The 17,542-nt window shown below is 43.2% G+C and overlaps 1 protein-coding gene across 3 annotated transcripts in view; it reads left to right on the top strand.

Annotated features, from left to right (window-relative positions):
• The window catches only part of EXOC4 (exocyst complex component 4), a 611,937-nt gene that overhangs the window by 486,736 nt on the left and 107,659 nt on the right, over positions 1–17,542 (top strand). The gene's annotated exons all lie outside the window — the stretch shown is intronic.

The following is a 17,542-nucleotide window of genomic DNA, read 5'->3' as shown; positions in this document are numbered from 1 at the left end:
CTTTCACACTCCCCTCCGGGGAAGAGCTGAGAAAGAAAAAAGGAAATCAGCTGTTGCCACCAGCTAATTAAACAACATGGGCACAAACCTCTTAAGACACAAAAATTCAATTTTGTTCTTTAAAAAGATAAATTTTATTAATAAAAAAAGAAGAAAATACAACTGGGAACTACAAGGATTAAGCATCAATAATAGCTCTTTTGAAGTCCAGCTTAAAGGTTACAAACAGAACAAAAGCACCTGGGGTTAGCACAGAGGAATTCACAAGCCATAAAGAAATAAAAGGGGTAAACCTAATCACGTCTTCCTAGACATTTCCTGGTCTACTTATATATCTCGGGTTTTAGATGAGTAGTTTCTAGGTAGGATACTGATGATTTTTCATACCTGGCCCAAGCTTCTCACAGCATAACTGCTCTCTGTCTGCCTCTTCACGAGAACAACAGACAAAAGGGGAGTCATGTTTCAATTTTAAAAAGTTCTAGCCTTCCCATTGGCTCTTTTGGCCAGGTGCCCACTCACTTCCCTTTACCTATGCATAGCAGTGAGACTTTTTAACCCTTTACAGATAGAGCAATTAGAGAACAGCTACTAAGAGGGGTTTTATAGCTACTTGCTGGCTGGGTGTCTATAAAAGGGAGCTTCCCCTCCCCCCCCCTTCATTTATCACACACCTATATTGAGGAAATGCTTATTTGACATAAGCTGGTATCTGGAGAGGCTGTCCATCTCATATCTCTTCTTATGGGGGAAGAATATCAAGAATGTCATCCAGAAATACCTGGAGGTATTCATGCCTCTTCAGCCTGCCTCAACCCTGATGTTTCACCTAGGTGCAGTACAGAAATGGCCTGCTTGGTATTAGTGGTCAACCTTGCATCAATGGATGACGATCAGATATCCATGCTGAATATGTTACCTGTCAGCATCCTTTGATAACGTTGACTCTGAGCTGGTGTTTATCCATTTATTGGACCCTAGCAGAAGTGGGCAAAGTTGATTTCTTGGAGTCCTTCTCATTTTAGGTTGGTTGTGTAATAAAAAGCCATGTGTTTCAATCAAATCAAGTACTGTGCCTAGAGCATAGGATGAACGTATCTGTGAAAGCTAAATAAGTAAATATATGTGCATCTCAGTTTGACAAGAAGAAAGCAATTCCACTTCATGATCAGAGGTAATATGCATATCTTACAGTACATGTTCTATCTTAAAGAGTTGTACAATTTACTCTTCATCAGTATTGCAGCTTGTTGGAGCGAAAGCATGCTGGATCACTTGATACGAGGCAAACATGACAGCTAAATAATAACTTACATATGCATTCACTTAATACCGGGATATAAAATATATAGGAATTAATACCAGGTTATAAATTATATAGGAATGACAGAGTAGGTCACACTGGTGGGGGAGTGGCACTATATGTGAAAGAAAGCACAGAGTCAAATATAGTAAAAATCTTAAATGAATCGAACTGTACCATAGAATCTCTGTGGATAGAAATTCCATGCTCTAATTATAAGAATATAGCAACAGGAATATAATACTGACCACCTGACCAGGATGGTGATGGTGACTGTGAAATGCTCAGTGAGAAAATAGATGCTGCAAAAGTAGAAGACTCAATAATAGTGCAGGATTTCAACTATCCCCATATTGACTGGTTACATGTCACATCAGGAAAGGATGCAGAGATAAAATTTCTAGACACCACTAATGACTGCTTCTTGAAGCAGCTAGTCCTGGAATTAAAAGGGAAGAGGCAATTCTTGATTTACTCCCAAACGGCACAAAGGATCTGGTGGAAGAGGTGAATGTATCTGAACCAGTTGGTAATAGTGACCATAATGCAATTAAATTTAACATCCTTGTAGGGGGGGGAATAGCAAAGAAACCCACCACAATAGCATTTAACTACAAAAAGGGGAACTACACAAAAATGAGGAAACTAGTTAAACAGAAGTTAATAGGAACAGTCACAAGAGTGAAATGCCTGCAAGCTGCGTTGAAATTTTTTAATAACACCGTAATAGAGGTTCAAATTAAAGGTATACCCCAAATTTAAAAAACAGTAAGAGAACCAAAAAAATGCCACTGTGGCTAAACAGCAGAGTAAAAGAGGTGTTTAGAGGCAAAAAGGCATCCTTTAAACATTGGAAGTCAAATCCTACTAAGGATTGATAGATGGAATGGGTGGGAGTCCGACCGGCTTTTTTTTTTTTTTTTTTTTTTTTTGCTTTGGCAAAAATGGTAGAGCCAGCGCGGCAGGGGGTGCGTGCTCAAAAATTTTTTACTGATAGGGGTGCGCGATCAAAAAAGTTTGGAGACCACTGATCTAGAGAGGTGGTGGAATCTCCATCCTTAGAGGTTTTCAAGGCCTGGCTTGACAAAGCCCTGGCTGGGATGATTTAGTTGGTGTTGGTCCTGCTTTGAGCAGGGGGTTGGACTATGACCTCTTGAGGTCTCTTCCAACCCATATCTTCTATGAGCAAAATAGAAAGGAGCATAAACTCTGGCAAGTCAAGTGTAAAAGTATAATTAGGCGAGCTAAAAAATAATTTGAACAGCAACTAGCCAAAGACTCAAAAACTAATAGCAAAAAAACTAAGTACATCAGAAGCAGGAAGCCTGCTAAACAGTCAGTGGGGCCATTGGATAATTGAGATGCTAAAGGAGCACTCATGGAAGATCAGGCCATTTCTGGGAAACTAAATGAATTCTTTGGATCAGTCTTCACTTCAGAGGAGGGAGGGAGATTCCAACACCTGAGCCATTCTCTTTAGGTGACAAATCTGAGGAATTGTCCCAGATTGAAGTGTCAGTAGAGGAAGTTTTGGAACAAATTTATAAATTAAACATTAATAAGTCACCAGGACCGGATGGTATTCACCCAAGACTTCTGAAAGAACTCAAATGTGAAATTGCAGAATACTAACTGTGGTATGTAACCTATCGTTTAAATCAGCCTCTGTTCCAGATGACTGGAGAATAGCTAATGTAATGCTGATTTTCAAAAAAGACTCCAGAGGCGATCCTGGCAATTACCGGCCAATAAACCTAACTTCAATACCAGGCAAACTGGTTGAAACTATAGTAAGGAACAGAATTATCAGGCACACAGATAAACACATTATGTTGGGGAAGAGTCAACACAGCTTTTGTGAAGAGAAATCATGCCTCACCAATCTATTAGAATTCTTTGGTGGGGGGGGGGGGTCAACAAGCACTATCAAGCGGATATCATGCACTTAGACTTTCAGAAAGCCTTTGACAAGGACCCTCACCAAAGGCTCTTAACCAAAGTAAGCAGTCATAGGATGAGTGGGAAGGTCTCTCATGGATCAGTAACTGATTAAAAGTCAGGAAACCAAAGGTCTGAATAAATAGTTATCACAATGGAGAGAGGTAAATAGCGGGGTCCCTCGAGGATCTGTACTGGGACCAGTGATGTTCAACATATTCATAAATGTTCTGGGAAATGGGGTAAACAGTGAGGTGGCAAAATTTGCAGATGATACAAAATTACTCAAGATAGTAAAATGCAAAGCTGACTGTGAAGAGTTACAAAACTGAGTGACCTGGCAAGAAAATGGCAGATGAAATTCAATGATGATAAATGCAAAGTAATGCACATTGGAAAACATAATCCCAACTATACATACAAAATGATTGGGTCTGTTTTAGCTGTTACCACTCAGGAAAGAGATCTTGGAGTCCTTCTGGATAGTTCTCTGAAAACATCTACTCAATGTGCAGTGGCAGACAAAAAAGCTAATAGAATATTAGGAACCATTAGGAAAGGGATAGATAAGACAGAAAATATCATAATGCCACTATATAAATCCATGGTACACCCACATCTTGAAGACTGTATACAGTTCTGGTCACCCCATCTCACAAAAGATAGATTAGAATTGGAAAAATTTCAAAGAATGGCAACAAAAATAATTAGGGGTATGGGTAGTTTCCATGTGAGGAGAGATTAAAACAACCGGGACTATTCAGTTTAGAAAAGAGACGACTAAGGGGATATGTTAGAAGTCTATACAATCATGAAAAGCATGGAGAAAATGAATAGGGAAGAGTTATTTACCCCTTCACATAACACACGAACCAGAGGTCACCCAATGAAATTAATAGGCAGCAGGTTGAAAACAAACAGAAGGAAGTACTTCTTCACTCAACACATGGCCAACCTGTGGAACCTTTTGCCAGGGGATGTTGTGAAGAACTGGATACGTTCATGGAGGATTGGTCCATCAATGGCTATTGGCCACGAGGGTCAGGGACACAATCTCATGCTCTGTGTGTCCCTAAACCTCCAACTGCCAGAGGCTGAGAATGGATGACAGGGGATAGCTACCTCAATGGTTGCCCTGTTCTGTTCATTCCTTCTGGGGCATCTGGTACTGGCCCCTGCCGCAGGACAGGATGCTGGGTTAAATGGACCATTGGTCTGAACCAATGAGGCTCAGTTTTAGAGGAGCTGAGACGTGTAGAACATCCTTACCTCCCTCTTACTTCAGTGAGGAGCCAAGTGCTCAGCCCCTCACAAGATAAAGCCAATGAGAACAAAATACCACAGTAGACAGACATAACGTACTTGCGGCCAGAAAGTTCTTTTATCTATTCTTGTATTTTTGATTGGAGTTCATTTATTTTTGAGTTATGGGTCAGCAAAGTTTTACACTTTCCTTGGTGGAAAAAGATGTTATTTTCCATTCACATATAATTAAAGGGAGGTGGAGGTGTGACATCTCCCAGGGTGCAATCCAGAGAGTAGGACAGCTGCACCCCCTTAATTTTCCAGTCTGTGCCCTGCTTTGCTGTGTGAACTGACACTCAGCCTAGCCTCAGGAAGCATGCAGGTCACACCCAGACATGTACCTAGGCCCAGCCTCTCTTGAATTACATATAAGGTGACACCCACATATCCCTCGTCCTAGCCTTGCATCCCAGAAGTGTACCGTCCTGCCACGTGAATATTATAATTGGATAGAGTGGCATGGCATTGGTTAGACTGTTGGAACTTTGGCAAAGCGAGTGGAGGTGCTTACATGTACTTTGCTAGCAGGTTTTGAGAAAACCCTGTTCGCTGTTCAAGGCTCTGGCAGCACTTGATATTTATTGGATCACAAGAGCCTGTCCAGATTTTTAGCAGCTTGACTGTTTTCTGCGACTGCCTCCCCCGCCCCAACACCAGAAAACCTAATCATGTGCTGCGAGAGCACCGCACAGCACTATAATTCACCCACCTGCCGAATAACAAACTGTTATTAATTGACAACAGAGTATGCAAATTGCAACTGGCAGCCTAACATTGCAGAGCATCACAGGTCAGAAAACTGGGTTTCTAGATCCCAGGTGGCAGAGTCTGGGTTGGGATGGGGAGGAGGTTGGACAGACGCAGCTTAATGTTTCAGATTGGATGCAAAGCTGTTTGCCTAAGGTACATTTTTGGCAAAGCTCACACTGCTGTTGAAACCCTGTCAATTTGTGTAAAGTCATAATACATTCAAGGGACTCAGGGAAAATGGGAGGGGGGGCGAGTAACTCAGAGAGAGGAAGAACAGAAATTGTGTACCTTGTGAAGACATCTGTGATCATTTAAAAAGAGAACAATTAGGTGGGTTGTGAATATTTGGGGTTGAGCTTTTCCCATAGAAAGCATAGGAGTGACCTGTATTTGTTTCTTCTGACCTCAGTACGCTCCTACCAGATGGAGAAATTCGTTTTCCAAAACTTCGCTCTTCCTGTACACCTGGTAAAGTTATCCGTAGCTATCAACTGAAAAGGAAGATGATACGGATTCAAATAGCCTCCCTTCTTAATTCCCATGCAGTGCTTTATTACTAGGAGTAACAATAAAAGGTTACCCTAAAAAATGAACTTGAACTAAAATCTAAACACCCTGAAATTCTGAGGAAGTTCAGACCCAGAATGGATCTTTGTCACTGGGGAAAGGATGGTCCAGTGGTTAGGGCACCAGCCTAAGACTTGGGAGACCAGAGTTCAGTTTCCTGCTCCCCCATAGACTTCCTGTGAGACTTTGGAATTAGCCTCTCTGTGCCTCAGTTTCCCATCTGTAAAATGGGAATGATAAAAATAATACTTCCCTACCTCACATGGGTATTGTAAGGGTTAATGTATTAAAGATTGTGAGGCGCTTTGAGATCTGCTGATGAAAAGTGCTATATAAGAACCAGGTATTATTATTATATTCTAAAATGGATTGAACCCAAAATCCCAGGTCAGAGCACCCTTGAACTTTCAGGAAGTGCATGTCCTGTTTCCGATTTGAAATGTTCGGCTGAGGCAGATATCTAATAATAGTACCAAGGACTTGGTTCATCTCTGCGCTATTCCAGTTTTGCACTGGTATAACACCATTGAAATCAGTGGAGTTATACCAGTCTAATGTGGCAGTAATGCAGTAGTGAATCAAGCGCTGACAGTCTATATCACGCTCCATACCCTCTTCGTACTTTTGCTACAATGATGAAAATGTTGAGCAAGCCATAAGCCTCCTATTTTCAGGCAGAGTAAGCAGCTTGCAGTCTGGAAGCAGACGAGCTTTGGACCTGCTGAGCAGAGATTCTCTGTTTAAAAGACAACAGAAAAAACAAACAATGTCCCATATGCCCTGGGACTGTGTAAAAGCTTTTCATGTAAGCCTGCTCTGCCACTTAAAATGCTTGCAGTTGGCACGCGGGTGTAGCGATTTGGCAGTTACCCTAGAAGAGATTTTGAGACAATATGGGAAGAGCCAGCACTGCAATATGGAGAACGGGTCCAGAGGGGAATGAAGGATGGATATGTTCGGTTATAGGATAGAGAGCCGAAAAAGATCTTTGGCAACTGTTCACATCCTACAGCCTTGCAAAAGAGAGGAAACTTTGCATGTGATTTTAGATTTGACTAGCTGCAACTTTTGTCTTGCACATTTGGCCAAGATCTAGTTTAGAGCTGGGCCCAAACCAAAATCCTGTGATTTAAACAGCCCCCACTTTGCTAGCGTTCAGACGGATATAGACCCAGAACCGGATTTCAACAATAGCCCTTATTGTTATATAGCAGTGAATCAAACCCCTAGATCAAAACACCTGTAAACATTAAGGAAGTCCAGATTTGTGACGCTTCATACCCCTCTTGACCTGAATGTAGAATCAGTCTAATATCTATGTCCTCTATTGGGAGACTATCCAGCCTGCCCTGGCAGGAGTGAATGGAGTCAGTGATCTGATAGGTTTTAACTACCAAGATTCTGAGTTGTTGCCACTTGATAAGGGAGCTTACTCCTCCTTCCTACTGTCCTTTGACCATGCCCCCTTCTCTGCATTTCACCTCCGAGGCACATGAGTAACTGAAGCTGCACGGATTTGTAGGGAAGCTTGTCAGCATAATTGATTATTACATGGTGTATGCTACTGAAGACAGGTGAGGCTGCATAGAGCGGAACAAATCTGTTTGTATCATGCATTCCTGCTGGGTCAGGCCTGGGCTTCTTCCTCTGACATGTTGATTTATATGTTTGCAGCTCCTCCCTAATGAATAGTGCCCCATCATGGGTCACTGGAGCCCCCTGCTGAAAAGACCCTGTCAATGCTGTGAAGAAGAATGAATAATGTTTTTTAAAGCCTGATGTTGTGAATTTAACAGTTTTGGGCATCAAGGGGGGCAGCTGAGAAGATGTAATTAAAAAACAAAAAAAACCCATCAAGAAGGAAACACTATATGTCAAGATGCCAATTTCTATGGAATTTAACCTTTAGTCTGTTGGGGCTTTGAAATACACCAGAAACCCATAGCTGTGGATCAATAGTGGGAGAAATATGGGTTGAAAACCTTTTAATCTGTCCTACTGTGCCTTTAATTTCAGCCTCGCTCTGCATAACACCTTAAAAACCTCTGCCTTTCAGCTGTAACCTTGCTTAAAAACCATGATATTTATTTTCCTTGTAGCCGCCACAGCCTTCACTCATCTGGCACCTTCTACTGCCAAGACATCTTGAGGTGCTTTATAAATGATGGGCAATAATTTACTAATAATCTGCAACCCTCAGAATGCCAAAGTCCCTTTCCCCCTCTCTACTGCATTTTGGAGAAGATATTGAATGTGGTGACAAGACTTCTATGTCCCTGGTTTGTTTTTGTTTTGTTTTTTCTTCTACCTACCAGCTGTGAGAAAAGAAAACCAAGAATTTGTAAATGAATGGGTGTCTCAGGGTATGTTACCAGCCATAAACTATAAAGAGGCCCCAGTTCCTGTGAAATACATTCAGGGCAGAGATTGTTCTTCTGATATTCCCTAGCTCAGAGTTTACATACATTATAATTACCTATCTAAAATCTAAAGATGATAGGAGGATTGGGGACCCAATGTTTTGACCTATTTTTGGTCCGTTTGCAATGCCTATGCAATTTTTTCTATAGACCCATTAAAAATATTACAATATTCTGCAGTAATAATTGAAAACACTACATCTTTCAGTAATGTGACATTAGTGTTGCTGGATCAGCACTGTAGAATACTGTAGTATTTTTAGCAGGGTATATAATGTTGGGAGTTAAGTAACCCTGGAGAATCAGACAAGCACTGTATATGCATTCTTGTCCTCATGAGTGAAGCTACAGCAGCAAGCTAATGTGTCAGGCCTGGCACTCATGGTTAAATCTGCAGTGACAAACCAGTGCAAACAATGCTCACCGTTGACCCCACAGTAACAGAACAGTTCTCATGAATGGTTCTATAGAAATAAACCAGTGTATGCACCCAAGTAATGTGGATAACAAATCACTTCATTTATCTTTGAAGGGGGGAAATAGGTAAGCAAACAAATTTCAATTTCTAGCTTCCAAAGGAGGGGCCCTGTCCAGTGGCATGACCGGAAGTACATAAGTACATAAGTTCTAATCCTGGTTCTGACAATAACTTGCAGTCTGACCTTGGGCAATTCTCTTAACCTCTCTACTTCAGTTTCCGTATCCGTAAAATGAGGGTGTTAATACTATTGGGCCTCTTTCTTATTTATATACCATTCTGGCAGTGTAAAGGTTATAACTCACCTTAAGGGCTGGTCCACACTAACCCCCCACTTCGAACTAAGATACGCAACTTCAGCTACTTTATTCACGTAGCTGAAGTCGAAGTATCTTAGTTGGAACTTACCGTGGGTCCACACGCGGCAGGCAGGCTCCCACGTTGACTCCGCGTACTCCTCTCGCCGAGCAGGAGTACCGGCGTTGACGGCGAGCACTTCCGGGATCGATTTATCGTGTCTAGACAAGACGTGATAAATCGATCCCAGAAGATCAATTGCTTACCGCCAGACCAGGAGGTAAGTATAGACGTACCCTAAGTCTCCTTTACACTGCTGGAGGGGTATAAAGAGGCTTTAAGGTAAGGGAGAATCGAGCCCCCCTTGAGGATTAATTAGCTAATGTGTGTAAAATACTCGAAGGACTTGGCTACACTTGCAGCGGCCTGTAGGGTATGAGCAGCTACACACCACAGTGAAAGGCAGGATGCGTCCACACTGCAGGGTGTAGCGATATGTGGCAGTGAAAGGCTCTGGCACGAGGGAGAGAGCCTTTCCCAGTTGCCAGAGCCTTTCACTGTGGCAGGGAAAAGCTGCAGCAGCTGGGAGGCAGAGGGACACTAAGCTGCTAAAAAGAGTGGTGTAGATATGGGAGGCACTGCGTGGGCATGTGGAGAGCTAGATAGGGTTCTGGGGTGTCTGTGCTCTACTCGCCTCAGCCGTGGCGCACCATCTGCACAGCTATTTATGCCTGTGTTGGCTGGGTGTGCAGTGTCGGTACTCTACGCACAGCTGTAAGTGTACCTTAAAAGTAAAAACACTAGGTTAGTGGTGGGGGTGTTATTTCTTATCATGCTACATCATTCATAGCTATTGGCGAGTGATTCTTAACAGGAACTTTTTCCTCTCTTTGTGAGTCTGAAGTTTCTCTCAAAGCCTCCTTAATGTGCCATAAGAACAATGCGTTATACCTGTGGCACAATGTTAAAATTCAACACCATACCCGGGTTTCAAGTGGGAGGAGATTAATATTGGTCCCTGCATGAATTTCCTTGTTAGTGTGTTTTTAAAAGGCTTCATTGAAGTGTCTTGCCATAAAATTACACCGTGATCATAGCCGTTTAATATTAACAGAACCAGATGGGTTAGCAGCATCCGAGCTGTAACTCTCCAATAGTATGTGCATTGTCTTTCATTTTCTCCCATAGAGTTATGGAAGATCTTGTGCGGTCCCAGTTAACAGATCCAGCTGTATTAACGTGGACTAATGCATCCTAATTTACAGTAATCCTAGTGACAAATGCATATTGGTTAGGATTCCTCCACAAAAGGTTAAAATGTTACAGAAAAAAATAGCCATTACATATCCAGTGCCGTCCTTTTTCATATGGTATGTCTCCATTTTATTAAAATCAGGGTGAGTAGCAGAGGGCATCTGGAGTGACAAAAGACTCAGTTCCTGCCAAATTTGTATTTTAACTTAACTGTAAAAAGTGACAAGGAGTCCTGTGGCACCTTATAGACTAACAGACCTATTGGAGCATAAGCTTTCGTGGGTGTGTTTTTAATGTTGGTGGAGAGAAGCAGTCAGCTGTCAGAAACCAGTGAGAACCATTGTTCGCTCTCTCTTCTCCACGTAGACACTTTTGTTTTAAAATCGTTAAATTGCTTTATGTTGTCTGAAAGGGAGAGAAGAAGGGGTCATCTCGTGAAACAAGTCAATGTGAATCAAACACAGAGGAAATACTTCCACAGATGATGTGTGATCAGTCTATGGAGGGCACACAGGAGGATTAATCCTGAGCTGGTGAAATTGGCATCACTCCATTGACGTCAGTGGGGCAGCGTCCGTTTACACCAGCTAAGAATCTGGCCCACCGTTTAATATTGTAGCTGTTTTTTCTAAGGGAACTGGGTAATTTTATGTCATTCGCTATAATAAAATTTGTAGTTATGCATTATAAGATGCGGTTAATCATCCTCATCTTCCAGGGCATTAGCAGATTGCCACATGGGCCAGGAAGAAATGTTTCCCTTTATGTAAAGCATTGGATAATTACTCATATATACCTCTACCTCGATATCACGCGGCCTGATATAACACGAATTTGGATATAACGCGGTAAAGCAGTGCTCCGGGGGGAGCGGGGCTGCGCACTCTGGTGGATCAAAGCAAGTTCGATATAACGCAGTTTCACCTATAACACGCTAAGAGTTTTTGGCTCCCGAGGACAGCATTATATCGAGGTAGAGCTGTACATGTATTTTTTCCCCTATCACTGAAGTATCAGACCTAGACCAAAGCCAAAAGCAAGGTGCTGGATTTGCATGTGGCAAATTCTATATTCAGTATATCTAATCTAATCGATTTGATCTATATAATCTACTGTATATAGTTTTTATACTTCACTCATCATAATATCGGCATCTAAATTGATTTTTTGCATATGTGAAAGGTCTCAGATCAACAATCCTGTTTTAGTGAGATTTGGCTGGTTTATTTAAATTAACCTCTATGCAGTCCCTCTTATCATGTTCAACACCTAGAAGCTGTAGCGAGCGGCACTCTGGAACTAAGATAAGTGATGTCTAAGCAAAGAGCCAGTTGGTGTTACTGTGATTACTGCTGCTACTGATTAGCTATCAATTGTGCAAACAGCTAGTCTGTGCTAAAATGTCTGCTTCTTATTAATCCCATCCTCCTTATCTTCAGCCATTTGTTTATTTCACCCCCACACCACCCACTACAATTTGTCTTTTATATCGTAAGGTCTTTGGGGCAGGGTCTGTTTTTGACTGTCTGTATGTAGAGCATCTACCACAATGGGGCCTCTCTATAGTTGAGTCTCTAATAGCCATTACAGTAGACGCTTGTTTGCAGCAAGACTTTGTAAGAGCAACTGCTGCTTACGAGCAGCATTTCCCTTGGGAACGCTTTCCCTAATGTGTATTATCGACACTCCCCATAACAGCTACAGCCTCTTAAGGAGCAACATAGCAAAAGAGCACCGATAGGTTGCTACTGACGTGTGTCTACTGTATAGTATAAATAATCATAATAATAGATATCAGAGGCAATATAAAAAGAATGCCTGGAAAATGGTATATTTTTGTTTGGACCCATCTATTGTTGAAATATAGCTAGTTATATTATAAATTACCTCATTCATGTGGTTTGTTTCAAAAACACAATTTGGGTGTAAGAGGAGATGAAATGTTGTTTGTCACCCTAGTACATTGCCAGCCAAGCACACTCCACAAAGCACACTACGTGCCAAGCTCCATTTAAAGCTCACATTGTACAGGTTAAAGAATAACCTGGGTACTGAGTGAGGGTGAGGTTTTCTGAATCTTTTTATCAGCTCACAGACAAGTAGCAAAACAGAATCAATTCCTGTCCCTCATAGGTAAATATGGAGGAACAGCATTATGGAGCTGGGTGACGTTGCAGTTCTTTACTCTGAACATCGATGCAGAGAAGGAAGTTGGGCTTGTGGGGATATTGCAGAGACTGTGATGTGGGCTTCGATGAGATTTTTGCTCTGCAAACAAAGGACTGAGTTCTAAATTCATTGCTGAGGTAATTCTGTTGAAGTTAGTGGAGTTACCCCAGAGATGAACTTACCCCAATAGCTCTAAAACCAAACAAGGATTGGCAAATGTTTCAGCCTCTCTGTCTCTTTTTCTGCCTGTGTGCATAGCTCAGAACTAATCCTTCAAGCTCCCTCCTAGCCTATTAACAACTCCTTTTATACATTGCAGGATTTTTGTAACACTCCGTCCCCATTGTTTGTAAACAAGGAAATTAAATGCCCAGGGCTATGTTACAAATGCAGGAAATCTCATTGAGTCGCCTTGAGATGACTCACCAATCCCAAAACCTGCAGTGACTCTACAAACTTCAGATATGTTGTTAGAGATACAGGGCCCCCTGCTCCTGCAGACTGTTCTTCGGGATGTGAAACAGAATTTTAAAGCAGTAAACTTGCCCTTTTGTGATTCATATTTAAGGCTACGTTTTAGTCACGGGTATTTTTAGTAAAAGTCACGGACAGGTCACGGGCCGTAAACAAAAATTCACGGGCCCATGACCTGTCCATGACTTTTACTAAAAATGCCCGCCGTGACTAAAACTTGGGCAGGGCGCCACAGGTGCTGGGAGAGGTGACCCGGGAACCGCACTGGTGCTGGAGGTGGTGGGGCTGGCAGAGCCTTCCTGCCCGACTCCGCGTCCCTGCAGCTCCTAGGCGGCAGAGGGGCCAGGGCAGGGGCTCCACTGCTTCCGCCACAAGCGCCGGCTGCCTCTGCTCCCATTGGCCGGGAGCCTAGCCCTGAGCCCCCTCCCACACACCCAAACTGCTGCTGCTGGCCCAGGGGCTGCCTGGCTGGAGCAGCCCCTGAGCCAGCACTAGCCACTGCAGAAGTCACCGAGGTCACGGAAAGTCACAGAATCCGTGACCTCCGTGGCAGACTCGCAGTCTTATTCATATTACTTTAATATGATGCCTATCCTATCAAAAGGATCCCAAAGTACTTCTCAAGCCATACCCCCCAGCAGAACATACCTGGGGTGGAAGGTGGTTGTCCCCAAACACACAGCAATTTGTACAATGGTAGGGAGATGAATTTGGAGACAAAAACAACAGCCAAATCCCTAATATTAAAAGTGCCATGGGATCCACCCATGTCAGAATGTAGGGGCCAGGCTTGCTGAGTATCCACACTCCAGCTGAAGTCAGTGGGAGCTTGCAGGTGCTTGGCACCTCTGAAAATTAGGCCCTAGAGGTTCAGTCTTGTCCATTAAAATGTATGATAGTCAGTTTATCAGCTTTGGAAAGATTAATGGCTGAGTCATCCCTGCCAGGATTCAGGCCTCTAGCTCTAGAAAATCTAGGGATTTCAAACCTGATAATTAGACCAATACGCTACTGTTTTATACAGTTCCTGCTTTTCCTTTTTATCAGTCCATTTTACATCACTCAGTAGTCCACAGTGGTCAGTAATTCAAGTTAGTAATGGGAGTTGGTGGGTTTCTGCTGTAAGGTTGGATCCACAATACAGGCCGGGTCTACACTACAGGGTTAGGTCGAATTTAGCCGCGTTAGGTCGATTTTAAAATGAATGCGTCCACACAACCAACCCCGTTCCATCAACTTAAAGGGCTCTTAAAATAGACTTCTGTACTCCTCCCTGGCGAGGGGAGTAGTGCTAAAATTGACCTTGCTGGGTCGAATTTGGGGTAGTGCAGATGCAATTCGACGGTATTGGTCTCCAGGAGCTATCCCAGAGTGCTCCAGTGTGACCGCTCTGGACAGCACTTTGAACTCCGATGCATTAGCCAGGTACACAAGAAAAGCTCCAGGAACTTTTGAATTCAATTTCCTCTTTGGTCAGCTTGGCAAACTCAGCAGCACAGGTGACCATGCAGTCCCCCCAGAATCGTAGAGCGTAGAATGTTTCTACACTCCCCCTATCATCTCCTTCCCTGAGGTTATCGCAGTTTAGAAGGTGAAAAAAACGCACTCGTGATGACATGTTTTCCGAGCTCATGCAGTCCTCCCGCACTGATAGAGCACAGCTTAATTCATGGAGGCATTCAGTGGCAGAGGCCAGGAAAGAATTAAGTGAGCGCAAAGAGCGGAGGCAGGACGCGATGCTGAGGCTAATGGGGGAGCAAACGGACATGTTGAAGTGTCTGTTGGAGCTGCAGGAAAGTCAGCAAGAGCACAGACCCCCACTGCATCCACTGTATAACCGCCTCCCCATCTCCCCATGTTCCATAGTCTCCTCACCCAGACGCCCAAGAATGCGGGGAGGAGGCTCCAGGTACCCAGCCACTCCACTCCAGAGGATGGCCCAAGCAACAGAAGGCTGTCATTCAAACAGTTTGATTTTTAGTGTGGCTACAATAAGCAATGTGGCCGTGTCCTTCCCTCCTCCCCCACTTCACCGGGGCTACCTTGTCCATTCTCATTTTTTTTTAATTAATAAAGAAAGAATGCATGGTTTCAAAACAATAGTTACTTTATTTCGAAGGGGGGAGGGTGGTTGGCTTACAGGGAAGTAAAATCAACAAAAGAGGTGCCTCAACCTCCCACCCCACCATAAACGTCTCCCCCTTACTCTCTCAGATATTATAGAGCACACTGCAAGCAGCAATAACAGTGGGAATGTTGGTTGCGCTGAGGTCTGACCTAGTCAGCAAACAGCACCAGCGAGCTTTTAAAATGCATGACGGTGAGCTGAGTGGGCTCCATGCTTGCCGTGGTATGGCATCTGCATGGGTAACCCAGGAAAAAAGGCGCAAAACGATTGACAGCCGTTGCTTTCCTGGAGGGAGGGACGACTGATGACATGTACCCAAAACTACCCACAACAATGTTTTTGCCCCATCAGGCATTGGGAGCTTAACCCAGAATTCCAATGGGCGGTGGAGACTGCGGGAACCGTGGGATAGCTCCCCACAGTGCACCGCTCCGTAAGTCGATGCTAGCCACGGTAGTGAGAACGCACTCCACCGACTTAATGTGCTTAGTGGGGACATACACAATCGACTGTATAAAATCGGTTTCTAAAAATTAATTTTGTAGTGTAGACATACCCACAGATTGATGACATCCAGGAAATTCAAAGTTAAGGTTGTGTTTAATCCTTTACTTTTACTTCCTTTTTTAAACAACTTCAGAACCACAGTATTAAAAGTCCATGTGAATTCTGAACGCTGCCAATGAGCACTAATTTTGGTGGCAGTTTTTACGGTGTGGTCAGTTGCCTGCTAGCAACTGGAATTAGCACCCTCATCTCATTTGATACAGCTCATTGAAAGGTCTTTGTCTGATGATTAATTTGGGCCATTATCAACCCAATCCGATTTAAACCAGTATCTTGGAACTGAAATGCTCTTTAACCCATTGGTAGTCAATATCATTGTGACCTTAAGACTACCCCAATGCCATATGGCACGCTGTTGCCGTGATATTTACCCAAAGCTTGGCATTGTAACATATCATTGGAAAACTAGCAACTCACTGATCTTAATTTTCTTTCATGATGTCTGCACAAGAAAAGAATGTGGGGGGATTTGATAGCTGCTTTCAACTACCTGAAAGGGGTTCCAAAGAGGATGGATCTAGAGTGTTCTCAGTGGTGGTAAATGACAGAACAAGGAGTAGTGGTCTCAAGTTGCAGTGGGGGAGGTCTAGGTTGGATATTAAGAAAAACTATTTCACTAGGAGGGTGGTGAAGCACTGGAATGGGTTACCTAGGGAGGTGGTGGAAACTCCTTCCTTAGAAGTTTTTAACGTCAGGCTTGACAAAGCCTTGGCTGGGATGATTTAGTTGAGGATTGGTCCTGTTTTGAGCAGGGGGTTGGACTAGATGACCTCCTGGGGTCCCTTCCAACCCTGATATTCTTTGATTCTATGAATGGATGGATAATCCACAAAGAACTTTACAGATGTGCTGGAAATATGTGACTAAAATGTGTTTAAACCAGGCAGACCCGGGAGAGTTGATAAATGGGTTTTCTTCAGTCAAAGGAAAGAGGCCAACACCTCAGACCAGGCAGGGCCAAATTCAGTGGGATATTCATTTGTATTAGAGGTTACAGGAAGAGATAATTTTCATTGTAAAAATCACCAGGAGGGGACGGACCATCATGGCGTCTACAATCAGCAGGGGAAAGGAACTTTATCTAGGCATACATTTTAGAAGGATACATTTCAAAGGCTTACTAGACTGTAAAGAGAGGGGGAGCGAACCCCTACATTATCCTTCACCTTCACTAGCTAAAGGTCTAATCAGCCATGCTGGAGGAAAGACTGGTAAAAAAAACATCTTTGAACAAAGGGCTGTAGTTTGTTAAGCTAGACTGAAGTCTTACAGGTGTGTTTTTACTTTTGTTTGTTTGTAACTATTTCAATCCTTATACTTGATATCACTTAAATCCGTGTCATTTTGTTCATAAACTTGTTTTACTCAGGGGGGGTGAGGGATAGCTCAGTGGTTTGAGCATTGGCCTGCTAAACCCAGGGTTGTGAGTTCAATCCTTGAGGGGGCCATTTAGGGATCTGGGGCAAAATCAGTAGTTGGTCCTGCTAGTGAAGGCAGGGGGCTGGACTCAATGACCTTTCAAGGTCCCTTTCAGTTCTAGGAGATGGGATATCTCCATTTATTATTATTATTATTATTACTTTTACCATGAACCAAATGCGTGCTTTGATTGAAATAGAGGGTATGTTAACCCCAGTTAAGGTCATAAGCTCTTGTGTACTGTCTCTTTTAAAGGAGCGGCAAAGTTGATAAGGTTTTGTAGGTGCTACAGTCAGAGAGGCTGAGCATTGCAGATGGACATCTCCGCAGAACTCTGGAATTGGGGGGCACTGATTGCTTAATGCTAGGCAAGGTTTGGGCAGGCAGAGTCCTGAAGAGTTTGCTGGCAAGCCACATAAGTTGGTGTGTCAAGGAGCTGACAGCTTAGCAACAGCAAACCTCCCACTTGCTGG

Source organism: Chrysemys picta, chromosome 1 (assembly GCF_011386835.1).
Source record: "Chrysemys picta bellii isolate R12L10 chromosome 1, ASM1138683v2, whole genome shotgun sequence".
Taxonomy (NCBI): domain Eukaryota; kingdom Metazoa; phylum Chordata; order Testudines; family Emydidae; genus Chrysemys; species Chrysemys picta.
Note: the sequence above shows the minus strand (reverse complement) of the source record. Positions and strands in the feature narration are given on the sequence as shown.